This window comes from Lepisosteus oculatus, chromosome 8 (genome assembly GCF_040954835.1).
Source record: "Lepisosteus oculatus isolate fLepOcu1 chromosome 8, fLepOcu1.hap2, whole genome shotgun sequence".
Taxonomy (NCBI): domain Eukaryota; kingdom Metazoa; phylum Chordata; class Actinopteri; order Semionotiformes; family Lepisosteidae; genus Lepisosteus; species Lepisosteus oculatus.
The window spans coordinates 19,812,153-19,832,029 of NC_090703.1; the positions used below are offsets into that span (position 1 = coordinate 19,812,153).

The window sequence follows — 19,877 nt, forward strand, 5'->3', positions numbered from 1 at the left end:
GAATTTATTATTTAAATGGTGATAAAAAACCTGAGGGGGAAAAGTTAGCCAGGATTTTTGAGGCAGCTAGGTGGATGTTAAGTCGTAGAAGCATGTATTCATTTGTTAGGTTTTCATATGAATTTTCATAACTGGACACGAGTTTTGCACAGGGTCAGTTCAAGTGCTCTTATGGTTCCATCTCCTCATTAAGCCAAAACCCCCAAAAATGTGCAAAATACTGTTAAGAATACAAGGCTGGTGCAGGATACTGTCTGCAAGGTGTACCTGAAACAGATCCTGAAAACAGATGACCTTTCTGTCACCACCTACTGGGGTAAGAGAAAGTCTTTTGTTCTTACACCCTACTTCTGATGTCTTCAAGGATAGACTGTGAATTGCATCACCCTGTTTTAAGCCTGATTGTTTTCATGCTGCACAGCAACAGAATACATGGCTCTAGGGTGCACAGGAAGCAGTGTGTTGCCTGCATTTATAAAGGAATGAAATTAGAGGTTAGAAAGACAGCTGAAATCCATGGCCATATAAAACCAGTTCAAACAGATTATTTTAAGAGTTTTTGTTTTAACGATGCCAAACATTTACAAAGTGAGATGAGATACAGCAATGACAGATTGTCAAGGTTTAAAATGTTTAGATTGGTCTAAGTAATTTTACATTTTGCTCACATGCAGTTTGCAATTCATTAGACAAAATAATTTGTTTAAAAAAACCTGTAAACACGATGAATTGGGTCATTCAATTACACCTTTCTAACCTTTATAAAAATATTTAGATTCATACCCATTGTTCGTTTACCCTACCGAATATTTATAGGAACTACAGCTATGAAGTGAGAACACACAAAGATAGTACCTGCAAGAAACCTGAAGACAAACCCCTGCATCTTCATGAACTACAGAAGCAGATCACTACTGGTGTCTATGCACTTCTAATAAGCTGTTGTGCACAGAACAAATTGTGTGGGGCACGCAAAAAACGACTAAAGTCTAATCCGATTTTTTTGCTAGCATCTTTTTTTACTCAAAATATGTGCTACTGAAGTCAGTAAGTTGCATAAAGCTTCATTTCTATACATTATACAAAAACAGTACATCCTCAATGATCAATGAAAGCTGTAAATACAGAAAGGAGCATGCACAAGTCATTTGTGCTCAACGTCACAGTAGGCGTACAGTAAACAAATAGTGGAATTCTAAGGCTTTTGCTAAAACAATATTTTGCCCATTATCTAAGATCTACCTTATCTTCATCTTTATAAAGGTTTACTGCATTAGAGTTATTTCAGTTGTACTGGAAGACTCAAGAGAACTCTTGAAAATTTTTTTTTTTGTGCTCTGCCCATGTCAGTCCTTCGTTTTTGACGTGAGAGCCAGAATGCAGCAATAGGTAGAAAATTGGCGCATGGCAGTGATGGAGCACAAGAGTTGTTTTGCAAATTCTGAAGGCTCTAAAAACTGCTTATAAAGTTTAGAATCAGAATACAGAATTAGTTTTTCATTGTATTTTTTTATAAGTTTGTGAAAAGTACATTTTATACACTTTTTGGTGGTAACATAAGTCACCTTTTTCTTCCAGACATTCATCCATTTTATAACTGATTGTTCCAGTTTAGAGCCTAACCTGGCAAACAACAGGCCCAAGGTAAGGTACACACTGGGCAGCACGCCAGTCCATCGCGGGGCACACAGACAAACACTCACACCTAGGGACAATTTTCCCAGAAGCCAATTAAGCGACAGGTACGTCTTTGGACAACTTTTTGTTATTCCTAATTAAAATTTTCACACAGTAACATATATAGGAATATGGGCCCCACCTTCCTTTATCTATTTTAGGCATCTTTGCAGTTGACTGAAAAATCTAACATGCATTCTGTGTTACTACAGTACCAACAACGTAAATGTGCATTCAAACAGTTTTACCACAACAGATCCCGGCTCTTGACTTCAGTGTTGTAAACAGCATTACAGAAATCCTTCACTACAGGAGCTGGCTTCAGGAAAAGAAACCTCTCTTGTTATGTTGTATAGGGAGATGTTGTCCATGGCTGGAGATCCACTCCTGGGAGATCTGGTAGAGGTAGTGGGGTGCGCTCTGTGAACATTGTGATGGCTGGAGCAGCTGTAGAGGAAGAAAAGAGGCCGTAGTCTCACCTTCACTCTCTGGCACCTTCACGTCTCACAGTTAGAAGGTGAAAGCTACAGTAGCAGGTGCAGAGGGCAGGAATACGGCATCACATCACGTTTCTCAGCCATACAATAAAAAAGAAGCTGAACTGTTACGGATGTCACTCAGCAAGAGTTTTTTAATATGCAGTGCTTTGTACTGCAACAAGACATGTCCATAAAAATCATTCCAAAGGGCGCAGGTTGTGTTTATACAGGACACACACATCACAAGAGTGAGTCTTTAGCTGACTGTTCTCTGTGACTTCGCATCCTCTGCTTTTACAAACAGAGGAATATGAGGCGGAGATCAATGCGTGTTTATGGTATACTGGTCTCAAGGATATTTTAACCAGTAATATTTAGTTCTAACAAACAACCTAATGACCGAGCCTTATCATGATTGCTTTTACACTTGCACACACACATTTTGGATATATACTGTACCAACACTATCATTTTAATAAAGAACAAACACAGGTGGATTAGGAGGAAAATGAAAATGGCAGTTTCTGCTCTCCTTGTCTCACCTTAGTTTGAATCAGTGCCCTAGTGCCTGAGCTTGATAATTCTTTGCAGGTCTCCTGAGATTTGGTCTTCACAAGCAGCCGACTCTACAAGGTAAAAATAAGGAAATGAATCTCTGTGCTGAAAGTACGAACAAGAAAGAAACCAACATGTCTGTAGGCCAAATGGAAGGCTTACAGGCTGTCTCTCTGTACCACTAAAGCTTTATACAAGAACAGGGAACAGCAGCAATGTCGAATGCACTTAAGACTTTACACCTGTATTAAAGAAAATGCACTACAGCCTGAACCAAATCACAACTTTGATGTAGTTTTTCTGCATATACTGAAAGGGATATACTGCCATGACATTATTTGATGCATTAAAACTAAAAAAGGCAAATATTGGATGCTTCATATACAGCTAAAACAAAAAAATAACTGAGAATTCACTACAAATAAAAACCCAAGAAGCACCAGCATAGACCAATGTAACCTGCCGTGTAAAAAAAGAACATTCCAATTCATCATTTGAGCCCTTATCATGGCTCACACGGTTAACACTGTTGCCTTACAGCTCTTTGGTCCTGTGTTCAGTTCTGAACTGAGCACCTTCTGTGTGAAGTCTGCATGTTCCACCCACTGGCGGGATATTGCTGGGTACACAAGTTTCTTCACACAGACAGACATGCTTGCTAGTGTCACTGGTGTCTCTTTTAAATTGTGTGTGTGCAGCGATGGAATGGTGTCCTGTTCAAGTTGTAATCACTGCACTTCCAGGATAGATATTAATATTAATTACATCCATACACTGATATTATTAAATAATACGTTAGTATTGTAAATATTACACATTACAATATTCTCGTTAAAGTACTCGTAAACAGAGTAAAGACAGATTTTAAAAACGTTGTCCCTTCAGCCAGAGGTATTTTAGAAATCCCTTGTTGCATCATGGAGCAAAACGGTGCTTTAAAATTCGCATCTAAACTCAAAACTAGACTTTCCAGGATATCCGGCACTGTTGGCAAAGCTCTTTCCAGATGCTTTCAGGGCCTGTAGAAAGCGTAAATGCCATTGCCTTTTGAATATTTTATCAGCTTTCTGGGGTGATAGCTACTGTTGAATGTCTAGAAAAAGAACAGTTGATCGCCAACGAATTATTAGTGCCATCCTGAAGGTATTAAAGACGTCCGTATACGCGGCGTTTCTGTAAGGATTATTCCGAGAGGCTACAATATTTCCTGCTCAAGCACTGACTGCGATGGTAAAGGAAGCCTATTAGCAGCCGTGTAAAAATATCCAGGAAATCTGAAAAGATCTTAACAGGCTATTAAAACGAGCAAAACGTTCATACAACACAACACAGGGCAAGAATGCGTTACCGGACTCTCTCTAAATGTCCGGTCATGCCAGCTCAGCACTATGCTATGGCATATAAAAAAAATAGCAACGTATTCTACTTTGCGAAACTTAATGCTAAACGTATCGCATTTTACTAAAATATATTCAAGATGGGAAAGTCTGATTCTACGGGTGCATTATTCTACATAAAAACGAATTTCGCGCAAAAACACTTAACATTTATTTTTTACCAATGCGTTTTAATCAGAATTTCTTTCTTGCTGGATTGCAGAAATGCTCCTTCATTCCCCTCTCCCGTTTATTAAAAACGAAGGTACTGCGCCATCTGTCGGTCAGAAACAAAAGCTTCGAGTTTTCCCGTAGCTGTCACTCCCGTGATCAAACGGTAACAGATTGCACAGTGCAGACAAAACGCTTACATCACGTCTTTAGAAATAAACATTAATTTAACAGAGATAAACGCATAAGAATGGGGGCTCCGCGTGGCGCAGTGGCGAACATTGCTGCCTTGCAGAGCTAGGGCCATGAGTTCAGCTCCTGGGGTGCTATCTGTATGGAGTTGCTGTGTTCTTCAAAGGTTTCAAGTGGGTTTTCTCTGGGTTCTCCAATTTCCTCTCACAGTTCAAAGACATACTGGTAGGTTAACTGGCTCTGGGAAAAACGGCTCTAGCGTGAGTGTTTGTGTCTGTGTGGGTACCCTCTGATGGACTGGCGTCTCGTCCAGGGTGTGTCCAACATAGCACCTGCTGTTTGTTGGGACAGGCTCCAGCTCCCCCTGTACTGGATCATGTGGTTAAAAAATGGATGGATGGGAACAAGAATGGCCTATATAAAATGACAAAAAATGTAACCTTACTCAGCTTCATCAACAGATCCTCATCCCCACCTTACCACAGTCAGCAAAGTCACAGAGCTCCTCCAGACCAGGCAAATCAATAGGGATGGAGCCTCTCTCCTGCTCCTCATAGAAAGGTCAAGTCAGAAAATCCAATCATCCTATCAGCATGTTTCTGGGAGGGGGTATGTAACCGGAGCTCCAGGAGAAAATATGCTCAAATGTACAAAAACCATGTTGACTCCACACGGAAGGTGCCTCAAATCAAGAATTAAACTCAGGACACTTTAGCTATGAGGCCATAACACTGCCTGAGATGCCACTGAGTCACTCAAAAAGTGCAGTTATTTATTTGGTCGACATGTCTATCCAAGGTATTTTTTATATAACATACATATTTTGGTGCTCATGACCTTAACCACTACTCCTACACTGCCAAATCAAATAGGATTTGACTATCAGTACTTCAACAGGGTTAAGGCTAATATTATCCAGATTTCTAAGAAAGCGTTGTGTTTGGTTCCTGCAAAACATGAACCTGAACTATTTTATGTAGGGAACCACGAGTATTCCTGTAATTACTCTTGTATGATTGATTGAATACCATGGGAGCTGAAGAAACAGAATTCTACCACAACACATAGTGATTAATTATTGGTAAGGGACCAAACTTGAGCACGGTGCTGATATCACCAGGGTCTGTGGCCCAGTTTTTGTCTGTTCCCTTTCAGACATGGTGCTGGATAGCCCATAGCAGAGGATGACTCTGGTACCTTTCCCACATGATCTAGTATAGATACACACATTATCCAGTGCAGAATATATGCTTTGATTCTTTCAGAGTTTAGCTCAAGTAACCCACTGTTGTAATAATTCATCAAAATTCACACTGAAAAATAAAGGAGTCATCAAAAACTATTTCTTATTAACTTCAAAAAGTGATGTGATCCTAAATTTTTCACAGTGGCACACAAATTTCACGAATTTTTACATACCTCACCCACTGGGGAGATACCCAGTGAGGAAAGCAGTCCCTTCCGACTGTGGGATTGTGTCCACAGATCCACCAAGCCCAGTGTACTGTGTGCACCCTCCACTCTGCTCCACAAGGTGGCAGCATCACAGCTGAAACTTAAAAAGCAGGTATAGTGAACATAAGGTGAACAATTGCCTCCTATAATACAAAGTCCCTGGTCAGGATATTTGGGCATTGCTATTTTTGAAAGGTGGAGGGAACAGTGTTTCTTACTGGCTGTGCCAGCAGCCATATCACTCATATCAACTCACAACTGACAACCCACTGAAGCTCAGCAGGTGGGAGCCTGGTCAGTACTTCAGACATTACACTCATCAATGAGAGCTGAGTAAGTTACTATCTTAATCCACGATACAAAGCCTGTATTTGGTCTGTGCATCAACTTTAATTAGGCATGAGGTGAAAAAATGAAGTACCCTTGTGTTTGGGGCTCTGGAGATTTTTCAAGTAATTCTGAAAGCAATCTTGCCTCGCTGATCTCATCGCCCCCTTCCACTAATGGAAAGGAATCCAGCAGAACCTGCCTGGCACACACCTGAACAATCTGAAACACAAAGCATCACGAGTGAACACAACACCAAAGGAAAATGCATATACTGCACAAACACATGGGTATGGGATCGAGCACACTGCATACAGATTGAAATACTAATGCAAATATGAACATCTGACATAGGCCCTTTTGCACATTGCTTCTTTAAAATGCTATTCCTCAGTTACTTGTAAACTGAACCAAGATTATCGCTGTTAACGCCCTTGTTTCAAGAGCTAAGAGCGCGTAAGAAGCAACAATTAAATTGCAACAGAAGATGACACAATTGAGCAATCTAATATAGTTGCTAACTCAATGCCAGGATGACAACCCGAACCGTTTATTTAAAACATGTAAAAAGTTGCACATGAATTTGCAATGCTTTGTAGAGGAGTTACGTTTTACGTTTTGTATATAAATATGGGGGAATACAGTATGTTCAAACCTTTTGATGATTGGTCTCCAAGGCTCGTGTGAAGTGTGCGTTCACGTCTGAAGGTTGCCAGTGTTCCGAGTGCTTTGCAAAGCCCGCTGCACACAGGTAGGCGTCCTCAACGCTGGTGTTGTCTTGGCTGAAAGAATTCCATTCCCCAAAAGAGTTGTCCGTTATGGCATCGTTAGGCTCCTGACAATGGCCCACCATTTTAAAGCGGGGAAAACAACTCTCTTCGAAATCGCTCCAGGAATTATTTTGTTCATGAGCTCCTGACAGGTCCGTTGTTGACATGTTTGGCCCAAGGTTGATAATCCCCCCTCCAGTTTGTTGCTTAGACTCTACGTGTTGTACAGTTCACAGCTCTGATAGTTCACTCCAATAGCTCAAAGAGACGAACATATCTTGTGCAATGGTGGAAAATCCGGAGGCATATATTCCGTCGATAACATTTCACAAAACTTCAAGTATTTTGCAGCTAGAGCATTTGGTATCTCTTGTCATCTCCAGGTTCTTTACATCAGTCTATATCGGTAGTTTCCATTTTCTCTGCATGGCAAATTTGAGCCGAACCGACCGTTACAAAGCGCTGTATGCCGTTTATCGCAGAAACAACAACAGTCCCGATGTACGGATGTAGTGTACAGATATAGATTTCTTTAAATATTTTCTAATTATCTCTTCTTCGTTCATAAAACGGTCCTTCAACCTGTGAAACAAAAAGGTGTTAACATCTTTCTGCTCATAAAATCTCCCCAAGGAGAGAACTTAATAAGACGACTAACCAGAGTCTCTTGCATTAATACACACGGATGCAGCTATATTACACAATTTCCCCACCTCGACTTTGTGCTCTCCACATTTAAGAAGTTGCGAAATAAAAATTGTGTTATTGCATTACATGAATTTCATTCCTTTTGAACGAGTCTCCCGGCCGACAGCTGATTTTTATTAATTAACCATTGCCCCTATGATAAGAAGGGTTCCATTATAATAGTAATACTTAATATGAATCATATCATTGTATTGCGCTTAACATTTGCACTTCTGTAATAGCAGACCCTTTTGGCTAAAACTAAAAATTAAATTCCAAAAACGTTCGACATTCACATAGCCACATTTAAGACACTAAAATACTTGACAGGGTCAACATACACTGAAGGTTAATACCAGTTAACAATTAATATTATTGCAGGAGTGAGTGACAAATACAGCAACCTCCCTTACTGTAACATTATACTACTTCCTCTTGCAGGGTAATAACACCTCGGCATGTAAGCGCAAGGTATGTGATATGTGAAAAGCAGTGATTTATTTTGAGAAACGCGAATAAAAATAACGATGTACAGGAGTTATTACTTACATTATAATTGTTTTTGCATTGTTAAGCTGCGGAAATCTACAAAAAGACGCTTAATTGAGTTTTTCGGTAACCTAACAACCAGCTTTAAATCATTAGGTAGTTCGTAAATCCTAGAAAAACTAAATTTCACGGGTAATGAATGAATAACAAAATTATTAACGAATGCTAGTTTGTTTTAATCACCAAGTTCTCTGGCGCTTCCACCTGTTGTTGTATTAAGTTAAATATGACTAGACTGTCGACAAACAGCAAGACTTCCGCTCTTTTTGTTACCATACATAACATAAAGAAAGATCCCTACCTTTCCGGTGTCGTCACCTTGTTAACAGGTGTGATCTCGCAGTAAATAAAGGACAGGGCATTTCCTGCTCTCAGGATCCACCCCCCAGCTGACAGCTCGCTTCAGGTGAAACTTTCAGCTCTCTGCTGCTCTCGGTAACGCGCAGTGGAATTTTGTGTCGAGCGCGGCTGTGTGACATGAGGATATGACGACATTAATCGGTTAAATCTTCATGCTCGATTAGCTGAGAAGCTGAGATTGCAACCTGCAATCAGTGGACTGATAAAGTTTTGCTTTTAAATTGCTAAGAAAAATAAAAAAGTGCACCAGCTGTTCGAAACAGATTTCATTTAGTTTTTTTTTTATGTACCCCGTACCTGATTGATAGTAGGAAGTGAGCAGCTTCCATAGAAAATAATAACAACTTGCGCCATTATGGCAGAATCATCAGTCATCAATCGTCGCCATCACCACCACCAACAAGATTCTACTTATAAATAAGACTGAGGTGTAGAATAGATAAGATAGATAGATAGATTATACTTTATTAATCCCGTAGGGAAATTGATGTGTTACAGCAGTCCAGCCCAAGACAAGCAAAACAGACATCAGAATAGTTATAAAACAAAAGACAAACAAAATAAATAAAAATAAATAAATACATAGGTGTGTGCAAAATGTGCTGATCATAGTCACTGTAAAAACAATAAAATATGTGCAAAATGTGCATAGGTTTATACAGACTGATTGTCCAAAAAGTACAATGGAGTAAACATGCTGTCCATAGAGGAGCAAATGAAGGGCTAACAGTCCTAGCCCAGGGCAGCGTTATACACCCTGACAGCCGCCGGGAGGAAAGACCTGCGGAAACGTTCCATTGGACACCGTAGCTGGACCAGTCTGTTGCTAAATGTGCTCCGCTGCCCAGTAACGGTACCATGAAGCGGATGAGAGGTGTTGTTCATTATGGCTGTGAGCTTGGTCAGCATTCTCCTCTCAGCCACCACCTCCAGGGGGTCAAGGCTCAACCCCAGCACAGAGCCAGCCTTCTCGATGAGTTTATTGAGCCTATTTGCATCTTTTGTCATGATGCTGCTGCCCCAGCACACCACAGCGTAGAAGATGGCCGCCGCCACCACTGATGCATAAAAATGTGTAGCAGTGTTCCACACACACCAAAGGACCTGAGTCTCCTAAGAAAATAGAGTTGGCTCTGACATTTCTTGTACAGGGCGTCAGTGTTACCAGACCACTCCAGTTTATCATCCAGGTGTACCCCTAAGTACTTGTAGGAATGTACGCCCTCTATGTCCTAATCCTGGATGGAAACAGGGTTCAACGGAGACTTATTCCTTCGAAAGTCAAAGATCATTTCTTTGGTCTTGCTGGTGTTTAGCTGGAGATGGTTAAGATGACACCACTCCACAAAATTGGTAATCAAGCTCCTATATTCCTCCTCCCTCCCCTCTCTAATACACTCCACAATTGCAGAGTCATCCGAAAACTTCTGCAGATGACATGTCTCAGAGTTGTACCTGAAGTCAGAGGTGTAAAAGGTGAACAGGAATGGAGCAAGGAATATGTTGATACATCATTTACATCTGCTAAATAAGGTGGGAAGCAATTCAAAAGGGAAACAAAATGTAAGTATTCATAGTTAAAAGCACAGAAATTAAGGGATATTATATTAAAAGTGCATAAAGGCAGCAGTAAGGCCTCATTATGAATATTATGTACAGTTTTGGTCATTACTTTTCAGTGAAGACACTGCTGCTCTAGAATCAGCGCAGAGAAATGAATTTAAATCTGAGAGCCTCTTTACCAGAAGAGCCCTGGGGGTGTCGAACAAGCTGCCCAGTCATGCGATTGATTATCGACAGTCTGGCTTCTTTCAATAAACAATTGTATAAGAGCCATGGATCAATCACCTGGTTACTACATGGGCTCCACGGAATTGCACCTGTTCTACTGTTCTCATTCCAAGGCTCGATTTAAACTGTGGCTCCCGGATTACCAGACGATCTTGATAAATCACACGAAATGAGTCAAATAAATAACATTGTTTACTTAAACTTACGTTAAGGACAGTCTAACATACTTGATATAAACTATAGGTATAATAAGAAGGAATTTATATACATCGGGTTAATCGGATAAGAATGACAAAAGAAATACAAAAATCACACATTTTAAGATCGCGTGTCTGGTGTCTGTCTCATCATTGCTGTTCCTCCTGGACGCTTCCTGAAATCCGACAGGACTATGCAGTTTGCCATTGCAATCCTAGAGCGCTTCCAGAAATCGTGCAGGAGAGGTCGCCAGCGATCCACGTGTTCAAGTAAAATACTATTTATTTCGTCATCTTAAATAATAAAGGTATTGCAAAGTAGTTCCTGTTACTTAGCAAAGTGCAAAGGTGCACTCACAATACCAAGTCCGTTAAGTGGAAAAAAAAAAATTGACGATATAGCCCATACGTGAAATCGTGCACACCATTTACTACTCCTGCTTCAGTATTTGGAGAGAAAATAAAAAAACCTTTTCCAAAATCCTTATTTTTTCTCGATTTAACCACAATTTAGTATAACTACAGTATTGTTAAGCTGTTAATTATTGTTTGTTGTCGCATCCAAGATCTAAATTATATTACAAAGAATGCTTTGGTAAGGTTTGGCGTTGCCTCCTAATCCTCACCCACACACCTAGCTCTTACCGCTGTGAACTGGAGCCTAGTTTCATGCTCTGCCCTGGGCTAAACATCTGTCCCCTCAGCCTCGCCCCGTGGGACTCGGCAATCTGTAAATCTGCACAGGCTGAGAGCTGTGCTCACAGGTGTGGTAATTACTACTGGCTGTTTTCCATTCGTTGACAAGCAGAACAAGTAACAAAGAGATTTTGTAACATCTTGGTATAGTTTTTATTAACGTTTCATGGTAAGTGGTTGGCATACAGTACTTGTACAGCAAGATTATACTAATCCTTGCGCTTGTGTCTGTACTGTATGTATAGAGAAATCAAGCCACAGTTTGTCTACCTCAGGTCAATGTCAGGGGCTTTGCTGCCGGATGTCAGATAGCATTGGGAATATCAGTCCTCACTCTCTTAAAGGAAGTAAGACGGACAGATTTACACAATCACGTTAAAACAGATGATAAAATCACCTGTTATCATCAGCCACATGGGTAGAGGCTGAATAAAGATTGAAGTGAGACACACAAAACTAGAACTTTTCTAGAATGCATCTTGATCATGCTGCTGTTTTCCTCAAGGCAAAAGCAGTGCCGATTCTAGAGCCCTTGTCCTTCGGGAGGGTTAACAAATAAATGAACAGTTAACCTCCAATTTCTCCAGACATGGATAGAAAATTTATTTTGATCACTTAAGCAGCTTATTTATTTAATGTAGTAATTGGGATCTTATTTGGAACAATAACATAAACACCTTACAGCCCTCAAAGACCATATTTGACTGCAATTCAAATTGGTTGCATCATTGATTGAATAATTTGGCCTTTAAACACCTTCTGGACTGTGGGTACTCCAGAATCAGAATGGAAGTCATAGTTGTGTTCACCTCCAGCGCTTATCAAGATGGATTGTCCCTTGAGTTTTATATACGATATGTATCCCTACAAATAAAAACAGAGCCATGATAGTGATGGCCCGACGAGCTCCAGGACACCTGGTTCAAATTCCACAACACTTTCCACATGTGGAAGGAGCTCGTCAGGGCCATCCTTAACGAGATCAGGCCGAGCCTATCAGCCTCGTTAAGGGAACCTCAAACACTATTTAAGCCCTGAGGACTCATTCCTTTGGGCTTAGACATTGGATTACAATAGGAGTGTACATCTACCCTTCTCCCAGGATCTTGTGCTCAGAAATCTATTGATCATCCAATTAACCCACAAACCCTCACTGCTGAACTGACTCTGACAATCATTCATTTGCTGTGCCCCATTTTCCACCCATGGGCCTGGTGTCACAATAATAACAGGATAATTTTCAGATGCTAGAGCTAACAATTAAAATGGATCCATTTTAAACAGTGTTCAAGAATCTGCTTGGGCAGTGTATCCTTTCCGAAAAGCTGTTGTGACATTACTGTATTAAAACAATACATTGGCAGACATAAACACTGATATCCTTCACCTTTTAATTTAGTTAATTCAGCGGAATGTCTTACATACTGTTTGGCAGATTTAGCAAGAGATCAGTAAAGCTGAGGATTATAATTGAGAAACAAGCATAATTTAGAAATGAGATTCTAAATTTCAAATGAAAATTGCTACTTTTAATAATTAATTTTATATTTATTTGAACAAATTAAAGCACGCATGTGGAATTACTGTTTTCATCTAATTTATTTTCTCTCATTCATAACTGCATTTGTGTCATAATTGCAGGGGCAACAGAAAGGCAGCTCCTCTGTTTTGTTAGGTACTTTATTTTGTTCCCAGTGCAGGAAACAGGGATTGTATATACCAATTACTGAAGGACGAAATTCCCAGCAGCTTGCTTTTTGAACACTTTAATGCTGTCCTATCAATTATGCATCGAGGTGAATGATTCTGTCACTGTCTGCCAGAGCCTTGATGTGTGTGGTTTAGCTGAAGGAGCAATTTGACATTACCTAGTAATTGTGCTGTAAAGGGTCAGGGAAGTGCACTGTCTGAAAGGCTCTGGGCTGGGGAGTCTGTCTAAGTGAGTGCTGTAATGCAGGAGAGTTCTGAGTTAAAGAATCATGGTCTGTCGTGCACAGAAAAGTGAACACCACAAATAGGCTGAAGGTCTAAGCATTACAGTACGTTACAGAGCTTAGAACAGAAGCACAAAGTCCGTCCATGCTGCATTATGAACAACCTAAATTGGTTCACAGATAAGTAATTCTGTTATTTACGTCGATCCATTTTCTTACCGTTTCTCCATGTTGGTGGAGAACACCCTAGACAGGATGCCAGTCCATCCCAGGGAACATACAGACACAAACACAGACATACTTATGCCAGGGCCTCTTTTCCCACGTAATAGTCAATAGGTAAGGCGGTTAGCCTACCAGTGTGGACTGTTGGAGATAACTTGAGCACCTGAAAGAAACCCACACAAACCAAGGGAGAACATACAAACTCCACATAGACAGCACCCCAGGTCCAAAACTGAACCCAGGGCCCCGTTCTTGTGAGGCAGCAATGCTAACCACTGTGCAATTACTATTAAATGAAATAAACCAGGGTGATATGTGTGATACGTGAATATTACCCATCAGTAGTAGTGGTCATAGTTGTTACATAGCACTTAGATAAGCTACAACTACAGTCAGCTGAGGAAGTCTGGAATATCACACAACATCCTTTACTCACAGAAACCCAGAGTGTGAGTTTTCTAATCTCAATGCAAATGTGTTCAAAGTGTTTTCCTGACAGGGCTTGCCAATGTTGACTCTCCCTGCGCAGCGCATAAGAAATCCAAACCATTCCATGGGTATACCCCAGCTCTTAAAGTGATTACTCCGAGGGAAGCTCTGCTGCACTTCTGCATTATCAGTCCACTCCCTCATCACAGCTTGCAAGCTAGTCCACAATGGGAAGGTGTGCAAACACCCAACATTACTGTAATTTGTAATGATTTAAGGGGAAAAACAGTGTTATCTGCATGGAGTTTGTATATTCTCTCCGTGTTTGCATAAATTTCTTCTGGTTGTTCCAGTTTCCTCCCACAGTGTGAAGATATACTGGTAGGTTGTCTTCGGGGAAATTGTTCCAAGTGTGATTGTTGTGCTTGTCTGTGTTTGTGTGTCCTGCAATGGATTGGCGTCTCATCCAGGATGTAACCCTCCTTGCACCCAATGCATCTCTGGATAGGATCAGGGCCACTGTGAGCCTGAATTGGATAAGAGATTATTGAAAGTGATGTGGTGATGTGACCCATTATAGTTTAGGTACATCCTTGTCTGTATTGACAGTAGGGAAAATGAGAAAACAATTTACAGAACCAAATTTCTGATGAATGGTGCCACAGTTTAATTTGAATGTGGAATGTATAAGTCAACCTTTAACCAGAACACAATAGATGAAGTAGAAGATGTAAGATGCAGAGTGTGTTTTAAGTACCTTCAGCATCAAAGGCATTAAATATGGACAAATCTCCGAATATAACTGAGAAACTCAATACAAAAGGGGGAACATGAGTGCCATATATAATCAGAAGGATGTACAAGTCCCTCATGAAGTTGATGTAAAACCAGAATGCACTCTGCTTTCTTCTAAATACAGTCAACACACTTAGCCTTAATAGAGCAAGGACTGGGCCCCTGAAATTGTGTTTTAGCTGTATTTAACTGTTGACCATGTGTAACGACTGTGTGGCTGGTTTCTGTTCTGTAGTTTTTCTAATGTCTCCCATTAGGCTCACAGCTGTTTGCTCTGAAGGAAGGGCATGTTATGTATATCAACCCTTCTGTAACCCTGACCTCATTGTTTCCTCATTGAGAAAGGAAACACAAGCTTGGTATTCATTGTTTCACAAACGCTCATAAACCCTTCCATAGTCTCTATGAGCTGCAAATTGGGACCTTTGTTTTTCATCAACCTTCCTTGCTAATGTAATTGGAAATTGTTTGGTAGTCTTATCTAAAATGAATTTCATCTTTTGAAAAGTGAAACTTTCTTTTACCTGGTTTAATTTGAAATTGATAAATGCTATGCGGTTTGGTAAAATAAATATGTGGCATAACTTCCATGAGGCAAGTTACTGTTGACCTGTCCTTTTCTTTTGAAATGATTGCGTTTCAAAATTCAAATGTAATTTAAAACTTAATAGTGTAAATATATGTTATGTTTTGACATTTAACAGACAAAATAAAAAAGGCAGTCTGACAGCAGGAACAAAGCAACAAACATCTTAACCTACTATGACTGCTCCAGCCCTGTCTTCTAATGATTGACAGCACTGTCTCCAGCTTAGTCGTGTGTATCATGGCTGATAAGACATTTGAAGAAACTCACACTGGTTGATGTTGTCTCATTGAGTGTTGTTCTAGACGTTCTGCAGAATCGCTCCTTCATTGACAATGCAGACCAATTTATAACTAGAGTTGCTCTGCCACTAGAGATGCTCTCTGAGGACCCAGGTTGGTTCAAGCCTAGATCATGTCACTAGCTGTGACTGGGATTCCCTAAGCAGGGGCAAGCAACTGTCAAAGCGTCAGTGTGGTAGCATGGGTATTGTGTCTTCACTGGCACCTGTTGATTTACAATGGCATCAGTGTAACACGCCTCCACATGATACTGCCTCACCTATAATACACTGTGAAGCTTGGCTTGCAACATATGCTCTGTCATGTGGGCATGTAAGGTTTCCTTGCTCTTCATGTGGGTACCAGAGATGTTGCCAGAAAGTCAAATCTGGAGCAATGGTCAAATCCAAATATGGAGGGTATATTACAAGAAAATACCATTCCAGGGCTTGCTTTTGAAATGTGCTCTAGAAAGTCATTCAGGGCATTAACAATGACATGGAAATGCTAACAGTTAAGCTTTTCCTATTGGGTAACCAGTGTAAGAAGCAGTATAATGAAAACAGCTGTTGTTTTTTTTTCCTCTTGTGCGTTTGCATTGAGTCACAACTGTGGAGTGTCTCTCCTTTGCTTTCTGAATGGTGTGAGTGCGTGAAACCCCAGCACAAGAAGGAGTGGCCCGTGGCTGGCCATCTCTCCAGTGTCCTAATCCAGTCCTTCTCGATTGTTGGTAGACCTCCATTCCCAGCTGGTGAAAGCTCTATTGCTTCCATTGTGTCCATTGTTGATTGCGTTTTATCTGGATATAGATCAGCCACAGCTGTGTTATCTTGGACTAGCTTACCACTTATTTCCTTCACAATCCATCCAAAATCAGAAAGTCTTTTCCTTGGGGAGGGTCACAGCAACCCAGAGTCTTTTCCAGAGGCCTATTGACCAGGCAGGACTGCACCCTGGGTTGGGTGTCAGTCTAAATACAAGGCTCACACACAAAGGAAATATTTCAAGATGACAATTAACCCTGCCAGTATGACTTTGGAAATTGGAGGGAAACTGAAGCTCCTGTGAAAAAGACACCCCAGCCTGGAGTCAAATTCAGGACGCAAGAGCTGTGAGGCGGCTGCGTTAACTGCCACACCACCTCGCTGCCCTCATTATTATTAGAATTTGATCTTGAATGATTTTTTGTTTTATTTGTGAATTGTAGTTAAAAGGTTTAAGCATTTGTCAATCTTCTACATGGATACCCTGATTCAAATCTGGCCATGCATATAGTTTTTACTGTTTTTACTGTTACTGTTACTGTTTTTAACTTGATAGACTGATGTACACACTATAGGAAAAAATGGACCTGGCACAGTATAAGTGTTTCAAAAATTAATTTACATCCAAAATCCTCTGTCTCTAGGAGACTCAGTGACATCTTTGTTTTTAAATCCTGTTTAGTCAGAACTATGGGTAATATATACTGTAACACACAGAACATATTGCAATGGGAGATTGGTTTGTTTAGGTGTGCTTTGCAGATTCAGAAGGTGAGAAGTACATATATTATAATTATAATTTCAGGTCAAACCCACTTGCAAGTCATTTTCTTGGCTGTCCATATCCTATTCTCACCAGCAGAGGCCGCTGTCCCATCCCTCACACTTCCTGCCAACCGTCACATGGTAGGGCAGTGTAGGGGCTTCTCTGCTGCCTGGAACAAACTTGACAAATGATATTCTTTATTGTTGCTTCATACAGTGGGGTTGACATGCCTTGTACTTGCCACAGTGGTAATTAGAAAAGGAAGCATGAGGCAAATATCTATCTGAAAAATCCTTCCGTGGCACTCCTGCCAAGATTCAAAGGCACCACTCCTGCCAGAGTCTGGTACAATGATAACTAGTTTCTGCAAAATGGATGTTGTTCCTTTCTAAACAGGGCAAATGGTGCAATAATATCATGTGAGCCAGCCATAATAAGAGGTTAATAATGGCAACAATGGTTTAAAATGTGTATATAAACAAACATACAACTGTTTACATCTCTCTTTTATCTTGTATTCATATTACTTCAGATCCTGAACAAATATTAAAGAAAATGTTTTATGTACTGTATATACAATGCAAGGAATATGCCTAACAAAAAAAAATAAAAGTTTGATTAAAGTTAACTGTGTTATGTGACAAAGACACAGGTTTCAGTTTGTATGTTATTTTGTGTTGTACAGAACAGACTTGATACAGAGTATTTCATGAAACTGCACTTTTATACTCATGAAACCTGCTGGGTCAAAGGGGAACAATAGATGTACTATGTCCCTTTCCATGCTAGATGGCAAAACTGAATTTTCCTAAAGTTAATTAAAATTCATTATGGAATTTAATATGGAATTATAATTCAAAACAGAGTGTAAGTGATTTTTTCCAAGTAAACAGATTTTTCATGTTTGTAGGGCAATGACTGGATTTTACCAAAGTATCCAAATCAATGTTCCATGTGGTTGAAGACAAAACAAATTGGTTGTACAATGAAGAATTGTACAAAAAAATCTCACAAAAATCATAATTTAAAACTGGTCCTTTTTATCCAGGTCTATCCAGAAAAGGCATAACTACTAGAATTCTTAAGCTAATGTAAAGACTCCAGTGCTTCAGAAAAAAAAGCTAAACACCTTCTCAGAACAGTACTGTTAATTTCACTTTTTTCTATATAGTTACAGGTATGGTTGCCTCCAGGCAACGTATTAGCAAATTTGCTTCGCTTTATGTCACAAATTTTTGTTTTGTTTTTAATTGGTGCATTTAGTTTTTTTTATCTGATAGCCTTCTGGGGAAAAAGGAGTTGTGGCTTTATGCCACTTAATCCATTCATGTCAAAATCACTAAAATACAAACATAGAAATGCAGCATTAATGGAACACTGACGCAGACTAGTCAGGACAGGGGACGGGACCTAACAATATTGGTTTCAATTTTGTTGAAACAAAGTGGAAACTACTTTGTGATACTGTTCTCTGTTACATAGACTTTTGTTTGAAAAGACATAAGCATTTTTCATTAGAATAAGCTTTGCAATTTAAAATTCCTTTTGTGCACGTGTTCATATTTCAAATGAGGTTTCTGCTTCGGTTTGAATTGGCATTACTAGCTACTCTGCCACAAACAATTCCTAAAAACATTATTCAGAGCAGGTGGCCAGGAGTGGATTATGCATAATGCCCATTTCTAGCTCAGATTAAGTTAAAATGAGAAGAAGCAATTTTTTGCTGAAAATAGTGAAAACGTAGAAAACATGAAAATGTACACATAAATAACATGAAAATTCAGATATAATCATCTTTTAAACTTTGAACCAGAGTGGAGACATTCTGACACATTAGCACATTATTACCAAAATAAGTCTTAGGCCCACCTTTTTATGCCCAAACTTAAAACCCTACATAAACATTTTAAGCTTATGTCAAATTAAAATGTAGTTGCCAATGCATCCTTCTAAAAACTATCATGCTAGAAGCGAAGAAACTCTTTTCAGTCTATGAAAATAAACATTTCCCCACTAATCTTGATGTGTTTGGCTCAACTAAAGAAATAAACATAATGTAAAGGCTTAGAAATGTGCTGTGAATTTATGTTTGGTGATATTAATATGCTCATGATTCAGGTTACACTATAACATCAACTTATACCACTTTTAGATCAGCTAATGGCGTGATGTCTCTCTTTCCTTAGTGCTTTTTCACTTTAATTTGTTAATTATGTTTTCAATGTATTTGTCAGAAAGTGGATGGATGATGTTTTTGCTATTGAGACTAAATTTCAGGGCAGTGCGGTGGCTCTGTTGCTAAGGACCTATGCCTGTGGCTTGAAGGTTGCTGGTCTGTATCCTGTGGCAGGCAAAGGAATCCTACTCCATTGGGCCCCAGAGTAAGGCCCTTAACCACAACTGCGCTTTATAATATACAGTAAATTGCTGATCCTGTGCTCTGACCCCAGGCTTCTCTCCCTGTCTGTGTGTCTCATGGAGAGCAAGTTGGGGTATGCGAAAAGAAAAATTCCTAATACAAGAAATTGTATATGCCCAATAAAGTGATCTTATCTTAAATTTTAACTTTATATATGTTAAATGCTGCTGTGATTCTCATATGTTTAGGGAAATTAAGTAGTGAATTGCTATTTTTTTGAGGAGCTGAGTCTTTTATGTTGTCATGATTTATTTGCAATAAAATCATGTGCTTTCTGTTGGAAGTAACATTAGATCCAAGTACCCAGCATTAAAGGGGCATTGATCTCGACATTTCATTGCACCACTTCCCATGTCTCTTCACTGCTGACTCCCTCACTATTAACTCTGTAGAACA

General features: G+C 39.7%; 1 long non-coding RNA gene across 2 annotated transcripts; it reads right to left on the bottom strand.

The window, feature by feature from the left end:
* Positions 1-1,491: 1,491 nt before the first annotated feature.
* LOC107077812 (uncharacterized) lies at positions 1,492-10,943 on the bottom strand. 2 transcript variants are annotated; one of them, XR_001478806.2, is made up of 7 exons: positions 10,705-10,943; positions 8,540-8,706; positions 6,888-7,584; positions 6,327-6,454; positions 5,870-6,005; positions 2,699-2,782; positions 1,492-2,124 (listed from the first exon to the last, which is right to left on the bottom strand). It is a non-coding gene; the product is annotated as an uncharacterized lncRNA (long non-coding RNA). The 2 variants fall into 2 exon arrangements; XR_011190236.1 differs by lacking the exons at positions 8,540-8,706; positions 10,705-10,943 and adding an exon at positions 8,239-8,503.
* Between the last annotated feature and the right edge of the window lie 8,934 nt (positions 10,944-19,877).